The sequence below is a fragment of the Nanorana parkeri genome, unplaced genomic scaffold (genome assembly GCF_000935625.1).
Source record: "Nanorana parkeri isolate BGI_ZX_2015 unplaced genomic scaffold, ASM93562v1 scaffold1275, whole genome shotgun sequence".
Taxonomy (NCBI): Eukaryota; Metazoa; Chordata; class Amphibia; order Anura; family Dicroglossidae; genus Nanorana; species Nanorana parkeri.
Genome location: NW_017307543.1, coordinates 101,635 through 118,732, shown reverse-complemented (window position 1 = coordinate 118,732; position 17,098 = coordinate 101,635). Strand labels below are relative to the sequence as shown.

At 46.4% G+C, this 17,098-nt stretch overlaps 1 protein-coding gene across 1 annotated transcript in view; it reads left to right on the top strand.

The window, feature by feature from the left end:
* KCNK9 (potassium two pore domain channel subfamily K member 9) overlaps positions 1-17,098 on the top strand; it is a 142,125-nt gene that overhangs the window by 52,453 nt on the left and 72,574 nt on the right. The window lies entirely within an intron of this gene.

Here is a 17,098-nt window from a genome sequence, read left to right as displayed (position 1 = left end):
GGCACTATGTGAGTCCAGGAAGCATGCTCAGTCCCGGCACTATGTGAGTCCAGGAAGCATGCTCAGTCCTGGCACTATGTGAGTCCAGGAAGCATGCTCAGTCCCGGCACTATGTGAGTCCAGGAAGCATGCTCAGTCCCGGCACTATGTGAGTCCAGGAAGCATGCTCAGTCCTGGCACTATGTGTGTTCAGGAAATGTGCTTGGGTCCAGCACGATGTGAGTGTAGGCCAGCGGGGAAGTGGGTCGGGGGGACAATTGTGCTCAGACACAGTACCATGCCTAGTGTAAATTACCCCTTAGCTTGCTAAAATGCTGTGTACCCAGGGCCGGCCTTTGGGGTGTGCGAGCTGTGCGGCTGGGCGCCATGGCAACAGGGTCCCCAGTCGGCCAACACAGCTTGCTAAGCATACTTATATTGTGCCTACAAGTTTAATACCTTTGAATAAAAGTTTTATTTTATCATACTTTTTAACCCCTTCATGACTGAGCTTGTTTTTAGTTTCTGTTCGTAAATGACTGACACACTTTTGACATTTTTGCTGTGTGATTCTTCCACGTCAGTAATATACTTTCTTACAAAGTGCACCCACACATATTATATATTGTTTTTTAGAGGACAGATAGGGCTACATATTTATATCACATATGTGTGTCTAACGCCTCACTTAGGACAAATAAAATATAAAAAAAGAGGAAAAAACTTAAAAAAAACACTTTTTTCCCAGTTTTGATTTGTAGTATTTTTTTTACAAAACCAGCACAGCTAAAAAAAATGCAATAAATACATTCATTTATTTGTCCCTTATTTTTTTTTATTTTTTACACATTTTTTTATTTTTTTTACACTTTTCACAATTTTTTTATTTTTTCACTTTTCACTTTTTATTTAACTTAAAAATGTTATTTTATTTATTTAATTATATCAAGCAGTCATAGTGAATTAATCTCACTATTACTGCTTAATAAATGAATACATTTTTGGTTATTATCAGGCTACTTCAAACTTCAGAACAGCCGATAATAAGTTAGTGACACTGATCCTGCAGCAGTTTTCAGCTGTCACTAGTTTTCTGATTGTTACAACAACCATCAGAAAACGGAAACATTCTTCTTTCAGGAACATTCTTGAAAAGAAAACAAAAAAAAAAGCCAGTATAGCTTGAGAGAGATATCTCTCGATCTATACGAGCTGTCAGAATGCCTGCAAAAGCCTGCATGTGTGCCCCTCTGCTTTGACTCTCAGACACCCGATATTAAGGTATCGGGTGTCTGAAAAAGGTTAACCCTTTCAATAATGGATGCCTCTAAACTGAGGGATACATTAATGAATGGTAACCGCTAATTCTCAGCGGTTACCAGCCTTCTAGTGCAGCAAATAACTCGTCACGTACAGTGTATGTGACAAGTCATTTGGTCCCTTTGTGGCTGGACGTACAGTGTACGCCTCCCGTCACGAAGGGGTTAATCTGCTTCTTTGGGGCTTAACAAAATGGGAGTCTTTAAATAGTGCGGGTATTGGAGAAATGGGCCACGGAGGGGTGTGGTCACTGAGGGGTGCTGTAAAGCTTTCTCACACAGGGCACCTAAAGGCCTAAGGCCGGCTCTGTGTACCATAAACAATTGTCATGTTTCTTTTTCCATAAAATACTTTTTTCATCTTTTTTTTTAGCATCTCAGCGCTTCCTGTTTACATGTGTCAGCTGCACATTATTTAAAAACTACTCTACACTGCAAATTATACATTAAACTGAAATAAAACAATCTAGCTTTGAGCCCAGACCTCCTCGGCCGCCTGGAACCTCACGCAAGTACCGGCCATACCCCCCTGATGGCGGTCCTGGCCGGGGACTCGGATCGCGACCCCCCTGTTAACTTGCGGGACCCCACATGGGGTCGCGACCCACACTTTAAGAAGCACTGCTCTAAACCAGCTTCCTGATAGTGACAACCGTGGGCCATCCTTGCACAGTGTGTGTCAGCATGGACACTCGTAGTCTGCACCAGGGTGACAATGCAAGAGCACAATTGGAAGGCAGTTGACACCCCATGCAGGAAGTGCCTTGATATAAGTTAAAGGAGAACTATGAGGTGAGTGATTTCCCCTCAACCTCATAGTTCGAGGCGACGCGTAACAATGAAACTGTTACACGTCAGCTCAATAGATCGGGAAGTCAGTGAACACATACCGTCGCTCACTCACTTCTCGATCCTGTCCCTGCAGAAAGCTGTGACTGTCACTCACGGCTCCCTGCAGGGATTCCCCCCCGCTCCGATCCTCCAACGCTGACTGGATGAACGAACGGGGCGGGTACAGCTGGCTCTGCCTCTAGATAGGCAGATCCAGCTGTCAATCACGCAGCTGGGTGGATCGCAATAGTAATGTCGGGATCCGTCTAATAATGTCTAATAATACTGCGAGCCGTAGCTCTCCATATACTGAGCTTAGGGTCACGGGAGGACGCTAGTTTATGTCCTCCCGTGACCCTGATCCCATAGTTCTCCTTTGATCCTCCATGTTAAATAAGATTGAAAACAACTCTTGAAATGTCTGTAAAAAATAAATCAAAGCAACTGGACTTGCTGTATTTTTCTTGAAGACGTTTCAGCTGGTCATCTGACTAGCTTCCTCTATTCAGAAAGCTAGTTGTTTGACCAGCAAAACGTCTTCAAGAAAAATACAGCAAGTCCAGTTGCTTTGATTTTTTTTACAGATATACCGTGACCTGGCTGAATGAGAACCTTCATAGACAACTCTTCAAATGAGGGAAACAAAAGCAACACAGAGCGCCTCCATAGTGTAAAACTTTTAGGTGACCTCAGGTTCTGATGAAGGGGGCGTGCCCCTGAAACGCGTAGACCTTTTTAAAAAACATACGGGAGCAGAGGACGCTGATTTGGAGATCCCCCTCAGACTTCCCCTGCTGGAGATTTTATATTTTATCGTTTCCTTTTACGCTTATGATCATTGGCTTTCGTGTAAGTACATTTTCACTTGCGTGTTGTACTCATCAATTAAAAGTTTTACACTATGGAGGCGCTCTGTGCTTTTGTTTCCCAGATCGATGGTCGTTGTTGACCGGTGGGAGCTGCCTCTATGGTGTACCAATGAACTTTACAGCCGGATTTCTCTGCAAACCGGGGGCGCCGGTATTGCTTTTTTCAGTGTCACTCTTCAAATGACCATGTTAAGGCTTTTATGTGATTTTAGTGATTGAATTTCGATCTACTTTAACCACTTCTCGGCCGGCCAGGAGCTCTCTAGATCTGACCGGGCGTCTTTAGATCCATATTTAAAAACAGGCAGCGAGGCAGGTCCCGGTATGTGCACCCCCCCTCCGTGCCCCCCCCCTCCTGCTGTCACGCCGGTCCCTGGCTCCGCTGTGCCCGGGACCAGCATATGGCCTCTGTCACAGGGGATCAGAGGGAGGTCGGTACACGAGCTCCCTCCGGTCCCCTCTCCGCTGTCAGAATGCGGAACTGATGTATATTACATCACTTCCGCATTCTCGTGTCACTCTCCAGCTTCAGATGCTGGAGAGAAGCTGATGAAGCAGATCTGTGCTTCATCAGCTTCTTCAGGGGGGTCCTAGGTGACATTAGGGGTCTTGGAGACCCCTGATGTCTCCATAAAGAGGACCTGTCACCTCTTTTGCTATCACATAGAGGGGTTTTCTTAGCCCCCTATGGGATAGCAATAAAGTTAAGTGGAAAAAAAAATAGGAACATTTTTTTTAAATTTTCCCCCCAAAAAATGTAAAGTTACACATGAAAAAGAATTAATTTTTTTTTTTTGTTTTAGTCCCCACCCCTACATACATACACGCATGCAAACAGGCGTCGGGTGCGCATACGTGCAAAAACGACGATTGCGCCCACTACGCCGCACATGTTACATATCGGCGCGAATGTTGCAGTGAGAGCAATCATTTTAGGGCCATCAATCACTGATAACACTAAACTGATGAGCGATAAAAGCTTTCAAAGCGTCGCCTTTTGGGTATGGTAGTTTTTTTGCGATTTCACGGGTGCGCACAATTTTTAGGCTTGACATATTTGGTGTCTATTTACCCGACGTGACCCCGTCTTTTATATTCTACCAAAAATTTGGGTAATAATCATTGTTTCCTAATATAATGTAAACAATACTTTTTTTTTTCAAAATTTTCAATAATTTTTCCTTAATATAGTAAAAAATAAAATCATCAGTGGTGATTAAATACCACCAAAGGAAAGCTCTATCTGTCCTCAAAAAATGGTATAAAATTCATTTCAGTACAGCGTTGCGTGACGGAATAAATGTCAGTCAAAGTACTGCAGCGCTGAATACTGAAAAATGGCCTGGACAGGAAGGGGTGTAAACACCTGGTCAGCAAGTGGTTAAGGTAAAAATTGTGGATAGCTTATGGCAAGGGAAAAAAAAAAGTCTTAAATGGAATCTGTTTCCGATACATGTAGCAGTTAGCAGACCAGAACAGGAATTTTCCACTTCCTCTACACCCTGCCCCCCCTTCTTTCCCCCACTTACTGTGCACTGCGCAAAAATATGACAAAGTCAGAAGTACTTCTATAGTTACCTATAATCAGGATCAGCAATTTCTGGTTGCAATCAGCTGTTCCTTACGTTACATCTGCGGCTCAAGGTGGAGGCATTGATTGGCATACTGTGCATGCCAAATCCACAGCTCCTGACATTCATTTAAATACTCTCAAAGGATATAAATCCAAAGCTTCTTTTTCCTGGAGATTTCCCTTCACTTCCTGTCTGATAGCCACGACAGGAAGTGAGAAGAAATCCCTTCAAAGAGAGTAAAATCCTTGGTGGCTACCAGATCTACTGTCCCCATTGGAAGATTTCCCATTAGTTTGGATCGCCGAACGTTGCTATAGAAATTAAATTGAAGCATGTTTTGAAAGCGCTTGATTTACAATCTCCCACTCCGGCTACCTAGTAACCGCCGGCTTAACGCTGTCGTCCCTGAGCCCGGGCATGACGAGAGGGACGTCTTGTGCGGAGTATCACTTTAATGCGATGTGTCAAGCTCGGAGGAGGAACGTGACGAGAGGTGAGAGAGTTCAGCTCGACAGACAAATCTCGAAGATAATTCCGGGTTTTGCCGAGGAAAGAATTACCAGGTGGAGAGACAATGGAACAGCTTGTCAAGGCTTACTAATAATAGCACAATTAATACTTGTTGTCACTCGAGGCTCCGACCATCGCCTTCTTCTCTGTCTGCAAGGGAGGAAAAAATTGTTTGATTTCACTGTCTCCGACCTTTCTGGTCCATGACAGATATTTTTAATGAGATCCATATAGAACGTGAACCCCAAAACATATTACATTGATATAAAAAGGTATATAAAAGTGTATCAAAAAGTACATGTGTATCAGAAAGTCACAATACTTGTAGCTTATGTCTGTAACCATTTTGGTTTACCAAAATTGTGTTGTGCGCTGGACCCTAAGGCCTGGTTCACACCTGGGCGTAGGAACGCGCTGCAAAACGCCCTCTGCCCAAAGAAGTACAGGAGTTTTTTTGGGGCGTATTTGCCGCGCGTATCCATGAGGATACACCCGGATAGCCCTCGGAAACGCGCGTTTGTCGTGCGTTTCTTTTACTGAAAATCGCGGTAAAAACACGCGGCACGAAACGCGCGGCAAACGCATTTATTCCGTACACCCAGGTGTGAACCCAGCCTAAAACAGGAGGACGAGGTCTCTAGATCTTTATTTCAAAGATATCGCTCTATTAGTCGGGGTGTCCCTGGAGTCCTCTAAAGCCATGGTTCTCAACTGGTGGGTTGTGACCCATTTTTAGTGGGTCGTCACCTTCCTTCCACCTTTCTAGGTGAGTGGCTCCTCTGCCTCCCCGAAGCGCAGCGCTGTCAGTTCTCACACCGAGCAGCCATTAAAAATTTGCTGCCCGGTGCCGAGTGTCAGCTTGAGGTGGGGTGGGGGTTTGGCCGCTAGGAAGCTCCATCCATACATGCATTGCTTACAGCTCCCACACGTGTCCTATAGAGGTGTCATGGTGGCATCACATTCTGGCTCCCAGTAGACTTGTGCGCCGTCCAAAAATTTGTTCCGTTTCGGAATATCCGTTATTTCGTAATTCGTGTCCGAAACTCAATTCGGATTCGTACGAAATACGAATTTTCGTTAGTTTCATCACATTTTCGTAACTGTACGAACATTCGTTATGATGAAGTTTAAAAGCAAAAATATCTTTGTTAATATTGGAGTCGATTATATTTTTTTTTTTAATCCGAAATTCCGTTAACGGATTTCGGATCCGAATTTCGTATTTTGGATAAAAAAAAACTACCATCGACTCCAATATTAACAAAGATATTTTTGCTTTTAAACTTCATCATAACGAATGTTCGTAACGGAATTCAAATACGTTAACGGAATTTTGTATTTCCTCCCTGTGTATTGCAATGCAACTCTCAGCAGCAGCGGAATTTCGTATTTCGGATAAAAAAAAATCTTGTCATGTTGTTCAACCTCATTTACAGGGGTAATATTAGTTCCCGTTTCAACGAAATTCGGATCCGAAATTCGTTAACGGAATTTCGTATTTCGGATATAATTCGGAAACTGCAATTCGGATTTCGGATGCTTCCGAATTTCCGAATTTCAGGAAATTCATACGAATTTCGATTCGTAACGAAACAAATCGCACATGTCTAGCTCCCAGGACCTTTGCAGGGCACGCAGGGGAGCTGTACAGGCAATACACATATAGATGGAGCTCTGTCACAGCACAGCAGCCCACACTGGACCCCGGGCTGAGGATCCACTCCAGTTCTCATTAAGTAGGGAGAGGTATGAGAATTTTTGTGTGTGTGAGATTGTGTCTGTGGTTGTGTATGTATGTAATTGTTTTTGAGTGCCCGTTTACACTAGTACAGTGCAATAATCGCATAGTACTGTGTGATTTTCACTCAGCCTCATAATCTGAGCCGGCCTGTGACAATGAAACTGTCACAGGTCGGCTCAGTAGATCGGGAAGTGAGCGAACACATACCGGCGCTCGCTCACTTCTCGATCTATCCATGCAGAGAGCCATGACTGTCACTCACGGCTCCCTGGAGGAATTTCCCCCCTCCCCTGTCCGATCCTCCAGCACTGACTGGTGAAACAGACGGGGGAGGGGGCAGGCACAGCTGGCTCTGCCTCTGGATAGGCAGAGACAGCTGTAAATCCTGCAGCTGGGTGGATCCAGACAGTATTGTCGGGATCCGTCCCGGCTGCGGCGTCTCAGTATACCGCGAGCTGTAGCTCGCGGTATACTGAGCTTTGGGTCATGGGAGAGCACTAGTTTGTGTCCTCCCGTGACCCTTAGGAGAACTATGGGGGAAAAACACTGACCCCATAGTTCTCCTTTAATGAACCGTTGTTTGTTAGCACAAAAGAAAGGGGCAGTGCTTATCTCCTGAAATGTGTTAGTGGTACCCAGCAATCATTACCAATAAAGAGTTGATCCCATAAAACAATTTCCATACATTGTCACAGTTGAAACTTGCATTCCAGTGAAAACTTGACCAGAAACACCATCCCAGGGGTTCCCTTTAGTTGGATATTCCCACATATGACAAAGATTACCATAAGGTGACTCCCAAGTTGAGCGCTTTCATTTGTAGCATGGCGCAGACAGACAGCCAGGGCCTCATTATAAGGGCATGATAAATACTCATAATGAGCCTACATTGTTTATTCCATCATTATGAAAACACGAAGAGGATGAATTGCATTCTCAAGTGACTTATAAATTACAACCGCTTTCCAAGATGATGATGAATAGCTGTAATAAAGCCATTGAACCAGATCAGATTACAGAAATGTCATCGATATATATCTCACGTATGAGTAAGTATGATTAGTGTGTAAAAACTCACAGAAAGTCCCCTAGGCCCAACAAGCAAAATGCTCTTCTTTATCTTTGTTATATGTGCAAAATATTAACAATTATCTGTGAAACTGGGTGGGATACACTAATACGTTAACAGGAACCTGGTATGGCAGACGTACATAGAGGGAAGTCAGGGGATCAGACCAGGGGCGTAACTAGAAATCACAGGGCCCCATAGCAAAATTTTGTATGGGGCCCTGTGATTTCTAGTTACGCCCACCTGATAACCCAAACAGCCCACCTAAGGGTGACCCTGCAGAGCCCACCATAGACTCTCTATGGTAGGCTCTGCAGGGTCTCAGGCGGGCGGTCAAGCCCTCTTACCTGTCAGCCCTGATCCTCTGTCCGCCTCCTTCTCCTCCACGATCGACTCCTCCGTCACTGGGCCCCGCCTCCTCGATCGCCGGGTCCCGCCCCTCGATCGCCAGGCCCCGCCCCCTCGATCACCGGGCCCCACCTCCTCGATCACTGCCGATGACGGGCCCAGCCACCTCCTGCGAAGCTGCTGGTTGTCACCAACTCAGCAGCGGCTGTGAAAAAGAACGGAGCGTTCCTCCTCACAGCCGCCAGCAGCCTGGCTGTCTGAGCAAGATGCCATAGCGACCCGGGCGGCCCGCATGGCATCAGGGAGATGTCCTGGCCGGGCCCCCGCCGTGCCTCGGGCCCCATAGCGGCCGCCTGGGTCGCTATGGTGATTGTTACACCACTGGATCAGACCAATAGCCCGTCCCCTAGTAGTTCCAGAAGATCAGCAATGGCTGATACTAGAGTTGTTGTTGATAATGCAATCAAAGCTTACTTGAAAAAATCCCTTTTATGTTGTGTTTTGGTTGTGTTTTATGTAGCGAGTGCTGCCTAACATCTGTCCATCACTTTCATTACATTCTTGGATTCCCAGTGTGCTTTAAATCTCTTTTCCTTCTGCTTGATGCGATGCAATCTCCGTTTCTCAAGACTACATATCCCACCATGCATTGCTGCAAGCAATGCTAATGTTACATTGTTCAGACATTGAGTTGCATGATGTGGTGACACCAGGAAGTGCCTATTCACAGGACTGAGTGCCATGCTGTCAGTGCATTGAGGAAGTACATCCTATGGGCATATTCAATAAGTAAGTTTACAAACTTCTAGATGGATATTGGTTTTAGGAGTGGGATGGAACTTATGGAAATTCAATATAGAAATACAGATCTATTTTGATCTTAGATACATAGAAAACAAAGCATCTGCTCGCCCCTCACTGTCAGAATCGCGTGTTCTCTGGGCTCCTTTGTCTTACATCTTGTACTTTTTGTTTGCTGTTGGGTCATTGCATTGCAAGGCCGGCTGAGTCCAGGACTGATGTGAACGGTGAAAAGTTCCCCTGTGCTGTGCCATATTCCAGCGAGATGGAAAACAAAAGCGGCAGCTATACAACAAATCCATCCCTGAAGATGCAATCCATTGAAAGATTCCGATGTGTCTTTGTGTCTTGTCACATGATAGCAATAAGCCGATGCTCAGGCGTGCACCCCGATCCTGAATACATTACCGTTATTACAAAATGTGAACTTTCACAAGTTTTAAACGGCAAACTTTCTATTTATGTTTGGAGGACCTGAAATTCCGCTCTGTGAGCCGTGTGCTCTCGACCTTGACTGCACAAAATGCAAACGCTCCCCCCCCGCCCGGCTGTCTGGAATCCTGTGCACGTTACTCTACCTATGGATGTCTGGCATAGTTATGGTTATCGCATCAGAAAATGTGCGGCTGCATAAGCCAAGAATTGTGTATTGTAAAAATACACCTGACCCCCTAAAGTGAACCTTTATTTCCTGTAAAGATGCAGGCTATTGCTATTGCTATACCATTATTTTGGCTTTAGTCCTCTTTGGGTCACAGGTGTAGATTTACTAATGTCCTCCTGTGACCCAAAGTCAGCAGATAGCGAGCTATTGCTGGCTATTTGCTGACAGCACAGAGGGGGCTGCAGGCAGGAAGGATCCTGACAACATTGTCAGGATGCACCCCGCTGCCTGACTGACAGTTGGCTCTGCCTCTCTAGAGCTAGAGCCAGCTGTGCCCGCCCCCTCCACTGTCTGTCCCTCCAATGAGTGCTGGAGAACAGAGAGGGAAGGGGGAAATCCCTGCAGGAAGCGGTGACTGACAGGCACCGCTCTCTACAGGGAGAAGCCGTGAGCTGAGCGATCAGTGGTTTGTGGTAACTCAGCTCTCTATTTATAGAGCCAGCATGTGACACCTGTAGTGTGCCACGCTGACTCTAGGAATTGGAAAGAGTACATTTTACTCTCCCAATACTTCTCCTTTAAAGCAAACCCTTTAAAATGCCCGTAAGCATGTACATGTAGCGAGGAGCGAATCAGACTCTGCTGCATGCACATGCATTTGTCAAAATGCCCTGTTTTTTCCGCCCTCACCCTGACTTGCCTTGCGGTAGCGCCGGGCCTGCATGCAGCCTTCTAGCAGGAGGACAGAATAGAGTGAGCAGAGAGATGACTCATAAATATGTTGCTGCTCCAGTTAGCAATCTGGGTGCAAGAAGGTGACACAACTGTATTCCTTATCTATAATAGAGAAAGTGGTGTCACCCTCCTGACAGTCTGGCAGAGGCACATAAATCACAAAAGTAAAAGAGAGAAATAAATTTTTTAGGCAGATATGACAGGGCGGGGGTGCTGTTTTTTTTTAAATGGAGTTTTGGTTTCAGTTTAAATGTAGGGATAGGTGTAGCAGAAAAGGTTAATGCAGTAGTATCCAGACTGTATGATGACATACCCCTAGCGGGTGGGTCCATGACAACCTGGGCTAACAGGAAGTGGGTTGAATAATCCAGACGTCATTCAGTCCAGAAGAAGAGTGCCATCTAGTGGCAGAACAGAAGTACTGTGGACTGGAGTTCTAGATTGATTGAGCGTAATGCAGAAAAAGCTGCAAATGGGTAGACTATACTGTCTGATCAAGTGTCTCTTCGGATAATTAGGATTTATTGACACCAGATGCATTAACATGCAAACATCCATTTATTCATACACATGTGTTGCATCGAGGGGTATCGGCGAAAGATTTGTTTGATGTCCTAGCAGCTTGGGGCAGGTTAGGAAGAACATGCATTGGCTCTTCCTATACACCATCATTCTTATCATTGGCTCTTCCTATACACCAGGGGTGGGCAACTCTGGCAATGTCTTGCAACTGAAAGAGTTGCAAGGCAAAAGGAGTCTTGCAATGCTTCATGGGATTTGTAGTTCCACAACAGCTGGAGGGCCGGAGTTGCCCACTCTAGCTATACACGGATCTGCCTCTTCAGCAGAGGTCTGATGATCACTGCTCCAGTATATGGTCACCTGACCAGATCTGTGGGGTTCAGGGCTAGTTCACACCAGCCACAGTGCGTTCCGGCCCGATTCTGGCCGGAACACACTGGATCGCATTGCGGCCAGCTCACTTTGTTGTGGGGGGGCAGGGGGGCGTGATGGTGCATTGAACTCAATGGCACCATAGCCACTCCCTCCGGCTGCAATGCGATCGGCCGCACGGGAACGCAAGGCACATCAATGCCTGCGGGCCGGTCAGGAAAAATTCTGCAAGCACTATGGACCGGACTGGACCCGAACACAGGCATTGATGTGCCACGCACTCCCGTGCGGACAATTGTATTGCAGCCGGAGGGAGTGGCTGCGGTGCCATTGAGTTCAATGCACCATCACGTCACCAAAGTGAGCCATCCGCAATGCGGTCTAGTGCCTCCCGGACAGAATCGGACCAGATTGCACTCTGGCTGGTGTGAACTAGCCCTCAGAGCTGCAAGGAAGTATGTAGCAAGTGAAATAACAGAAAAGTCCTATTGTGTATACTCATTCCTGGCCAGTGATGCAGAATTTTGAAGACCAAGGCATAGAATAAGAGCCAGTCAATTAGCATTTTCAGGTCATCAGTAGCAGCCTATGTACTACACTCATGATAGGTTTCCTTTTAGACGGACTATAGTTACATTCCTGCAGTCGTGACGGGTCCTCCTCAAATCTCCGGACATTCCCCCACCTATCAGCTCATGAAACCTTCATTAGCAGCGCCCACTCCTGCCTTCATAGTAATATGTTATTTATACAGAGAATGGCCAAGTCTGGATTATTTATACAGCATTTTATACCCTTTCAAAGAGGCCAGCTTGTTATCTGCAGGAAGCAGCGAGAGGAATTTACGATACACTTGTCAGTAGGTTATAGGAAAGATAAAGAGCTTACTGTACTGCGTTATATAGGAGCGCAGCGCGGCGTCACGCTATTAACATGTGACGTGCCGGTCGGAGTTGTCACCAGATCTAGAGGAATATTCCAGTGTGGACAAATGTTACTGTGACAGTTCAGCACGGTTTTGAGCGTTTTTAATTGTGTTTCAGTGCTGAAACGCAACTAAAAACAGCCAAAAATGCTCTTTCAAAAATCGTGCGGAAACCACGGTGAAACGCTTCCGCCCTGGTGTCAATGGCGCCTGAATGAGGCCAAACACTTTACTTTAATACTGCCACACCAATGAGAGGCTGAGGAAAGGGAGTTATAAAAAAAAAATGAGGGAACGCTGAACTGTAAATAAGCGATTTATGTTATAAATGTTTTTTGCGCTGTGTTGGTGTTTGTGTTGTGATAACATGATACAGGCGTATATTTAATTACAACACAACGTATCACAACGCATTGTATAGTACTATGTGTCCCCAGTTATTTACAAACACTGGAGTGATCAATGTACTGCACATGGAGGATCGGTAAATATCAATGATACTTACCGATCCTCCACTCGGCCACGCACACAGCCTCTGTCATCCTGAAACTGACAGGAGGACAGCGGCTCCGCTCTCCTCCCCGTCTGCCGCTCTGGGCCCCGGGCCCCCCCAGTGCCCCGGGCCCCTTAGCGACCGCATCGGTCGCTATGGTGGTAGTTCCGCTATTGGTGACAACTAAGAGGAAAAAATAACATTTTAGAGATTTCTTCTACTATCCTGTTGCGTCTCCGGGACAGGAAGTAAAGTGAAATCTCCCCAGCAGGACATTAAAAATAAGCTTCCAACAGGATGAAGACCAGAGGCCGTAGGGGGAATGTCGCAGTGGTGCTGGGGGGATGACTCTGCATCATCTCCCTGCCCAACTCTTGCTCTGGCTTTGGGCAGTGACATCACTGGTTGCGAGGAACTGAGCGGTACGCTGGCCAGAGCATCCCACCCTGGAGCAGTGACGTCACTGGTTGCCAGGAGCTGAGCGGGACGCTGGCCAGAGCACCAGCCAGAGTGCCCCATGTTGCTAAGAGCTGGGCGGAGAAATGTGTATGGCCCTTACACATCTCCTCACCCAGCCCTTAGCAACCTGGGATGCTCTGGCTTGAAAGGGGGAGGCAAGCACACTGCAAACATGGCAGCCCTGCCTGCTGCCCCCCCACGTGACCCAACATGCCTCATTATGGGGACAGCCATGTTGTAGACTGCCACAGCCAGGACGGAGCCCGACATTACTGTCGAGATCCACCCAGCTGCGTGATTGACAGCTGGCTCTGCCAATCTAGAGGCAGAGCCAGCCGTACCCGCCCCCTCCCCGTTCTTTCCGCCAGTCAGCGCTGGAGGATCGGAGCAGGGAGGGGGGAATCCCTGCATGGAGCCGTGAGTGACAGTCACAGCTCCCTGCAGGGAGATGATCGAGAAGTGAGCGAGCGCCGGTTCCCGATCTATTGAGCCGACATGTGACAGTTTCATTGTCACACGTCGGCTCGACTATGAGGAGGAGTGATTTTCGCTCACCTCATAGTTCTCCTTTAACTTCTTATTACACCTTTGTTTACCCTCATCAGTTCAAATTAACTGCTTCTTCCTCTTCTTCCTCTAACTAGAATATTCCTATCGATTTTTTCTTTCTTTATTCTTTTTTTTATCTAGTCATTAATATTTAAGCTTTATTTCTTTATTCATTATTAACCCTTTGTTTACCCCCATCAGCTCTAATTAACTCCTTCTTCCCCTTTTTCCTTTAACAATAATATTCCTAAAGGGCCCTAAGGGGTTATTAAACCCTCTGTTTTTTTTTTTTGCATATATCTACTTCTACCAAGCAGTAGATGCAAAACCTTAAAAAAAACAAAAAACATTTGAAACAGGTTTAAACTTACCCCGCCTTCGCCGCGCGCTCCCGTCCGAAAACCTGAAAAATCGGGCGGCCGCAAAGCATTCTGGGTGCCGGCGCATGTGCAGATCAGATTTTCGGCCGGGAGACGAGGAGAGACGCAAGGTAAGTCTATGGACAGCGTGCACCCGCATGCAGACACCGTGGGACAGGAAGTGCCAGCAAGCACAGAGGAGTCAGCGCTGGATCAGTGAGCCGCAGCAGCGCTGGAGCGAAGGCTGAAAAGGACAGGAAAGAAGGAGAAGATCGGATTAAGAGACATCATTTAGGGTAAGTGCTAACAGTAACATTGGGGTGGAGGGAACTTAGACTTTAATGTCACTTTAACCACCTGCTGTCCGGCCGTCTTAATTAAATGGCCGGACAGCGACTTTAGACGTCCCATCCCGTCCCGCTCGTGCCCGCCGCTGGGGTGCAGGCACGAGCGGGATATCGCCTTTGAATGTAAACAGCCAGCGATGGCTGTTTACATACAAGCGTTCAGGCGTCTGTAGAGACACCCGATCGCTTGTAATATGCGTGCGGGTGTGCGCCCCCCTCCACCGCAGCCGCCGATCCCGAGCTCCACTGTGCCCGGTGTGAGCCCGGGACGGGCACAGCAGCTCTGCGGCCGGAGATCGAACGGAGCTCAGTACACGAGCTCCGTTTGGTCTCCTCCTCCATCGGAATGCAGGCTGTGATGTGTATTACATCACTGCCTGCATTCCTCTGTCACTCTCCGGTACAGAAACCTGAGAGAAGCTGGTGAAGCAGGTCTCTGCTTCATCAGCTTCTCTGAGGCTCAATTTTGAGTATGGTAGTTTTTTGTGATGTAGCAGGTGCGCACAATTTTAAAGCTTGACATGTTTGGTGTCTATTTACCCAACGTGACCCCGTCTTTTATATTTTATCAAAAAATTGGCTAATAATAAATGTTTTATAACATAACATAGGGAGAACAGGTTTTTTTTCAAAAGTTTCGATACTTTTTTCATTATATAGTAAAAAAAAACCCCGTAGTGGTGATTAAATACCACCAAAAGAAAGCTCTATCTGTCCCCAAAAAATGGTATAAAATTCATTTCAGTACAGCGTTGCATGACGGAATAAATGTCAATCAAAGTACCGCAGCGCTGAATACTGAAAAATGGCCTGGACAGGAAGGGGGGTATAAACACCCCGGTCAGCAAGGGGTTAAAGGAGAACTATGAGGGGGGTGCTTTTCACTCACCTCATAGTTCTAGCGGACCTGTGAAAATGAGACTGCCACAGGTCGGCTCAGTAGATCGGGAAGTGAGCGAACACATAACGGCGTTCGCTCACTTCTCGATCCTGTCACAGCTCTCCGCCCTATGACAGGGGAGGGGCTTGATTCCCCCCTCCCCGCTCCGATCCTCCAGCGCTGACTGGCAGAACGGACGGGGGAGGGGGCGGGTACAGCTGGCTCTGCCTCTAGATAGGCAGAGCCTGCTGTCACTCACGCAGCTGGGCGGATCCAGACATAATTGTCGGGATCCGCTTCCGTGATATTAAAGTCAAAAGATTTTTAAGCTATATCAATGGATGCCGCTCCTCAATGTTTCAAAGTTTTACTTTCCTGCAGAATCAGCTGGTGCCCTGAGCACTGATATCCTGTTTTAGGGTGGCTCCTTTCCCTTGCAGGCTCCAAGGGAGACACCCATGTGTGTGTTAGTAAGCTGTGTGTGTCCCACCACAAACACTCCCCTCCCCCTGCTCCCTGATCCCCACTTCTCTTTCCTCCCTCCCCTGTCCTCCCTTCTCCAAGTTAGTAGATGGACAGCTGCTGGAAACGGATGTGTCCCTTGTGATCTTGTACTGGACAGGAAGTCCAGGGAAGCTGAGCTGAGAGAGTTGGAGCTGTTTGGAAACATGATGGCTGTAAGTGTTTGGGCAAAAATATAAAGAAATACTTTGCTGGGCGATGTCTATTTGTTTGATCCGGATTTATTATTGAAAAAAAAGGTGGAGAATTTAATACTGCTTTAAATGGGACAAATAATGTCATGAAATGTATTCTTTTCTGCAACAGTAACAATATTTATTTTAAAGCTGACACTGATCAAAGTAGAAAAAAAAGTGCAATTTTTGTTTGAATTAATTAAAAGTAAAAACAAACTTAGAGAATTAATTAAAAATAACTTTTATTGTCGCGAGTCACAGAAGGAAAGCCCTAATTGTTCTAAAAACAAGATATTTGTATTCATTCAGGGGTGGCCAAATTAGTATGGAATTCAGGGGTCAGTCTGTCCAACCCCGGAACCAGCAGAATTGTTTTATTTAGGAGCTAGCTATGCCATTAAGATCTTCTCAGCATGTGATATACTTTTGATAATGTCACTTAGCATTGCTGCTGTTCTACGGTGAATTTTCCCCTTTTCTTGTCAATAATTCAATAAATACGGTATGATTGCTATCGGCTTATCGTCACAGCCAGGCAACAAGCATTTCCAGGAGACAAGTGAAAAGAAACATATGTATTACAGATATAAAATCCAGGGACATCTGAGGCACAACTACACTGGATTAGGGTTTAGAAGACGGTGATACATTGTAATCCCATCATACTGAATGTACTGAGCCGGATACAAATAATTACCAGTGAAAGAATATCTGCACACAGCTGCCCCTCCCTGATGTCTTCCTGATGTCTCCCTGATGTCTGATATATAGATCTGTACGATATATTACTAGAGGTATAGATCTGTTATGATCTGTGATATATGAATGCAGGGTGACTGGTTTTGTCTCCGCCCCTCCTGTAATAAAGACCGCTCACTGCTACTCTCCCTCCTTGTGCAGGGTGACTGGTTTTGTCTCCGCCCCCTCCTGTAATAAAGACCGCTCACTGCTACTCTCTCCTTGTGCAGGGTGACTGGTCTTATCGCTGCCCCCTCCTGTAATAAAGACCAGTTATTGCTGATCTCTCTCCTTGTGCAGCGTGACTGGTCTCCGCCCCCTCCTGTAATAAAGACATCGTTCGCGGATAGTCAAACGCAGAGGACACCAAATCCCC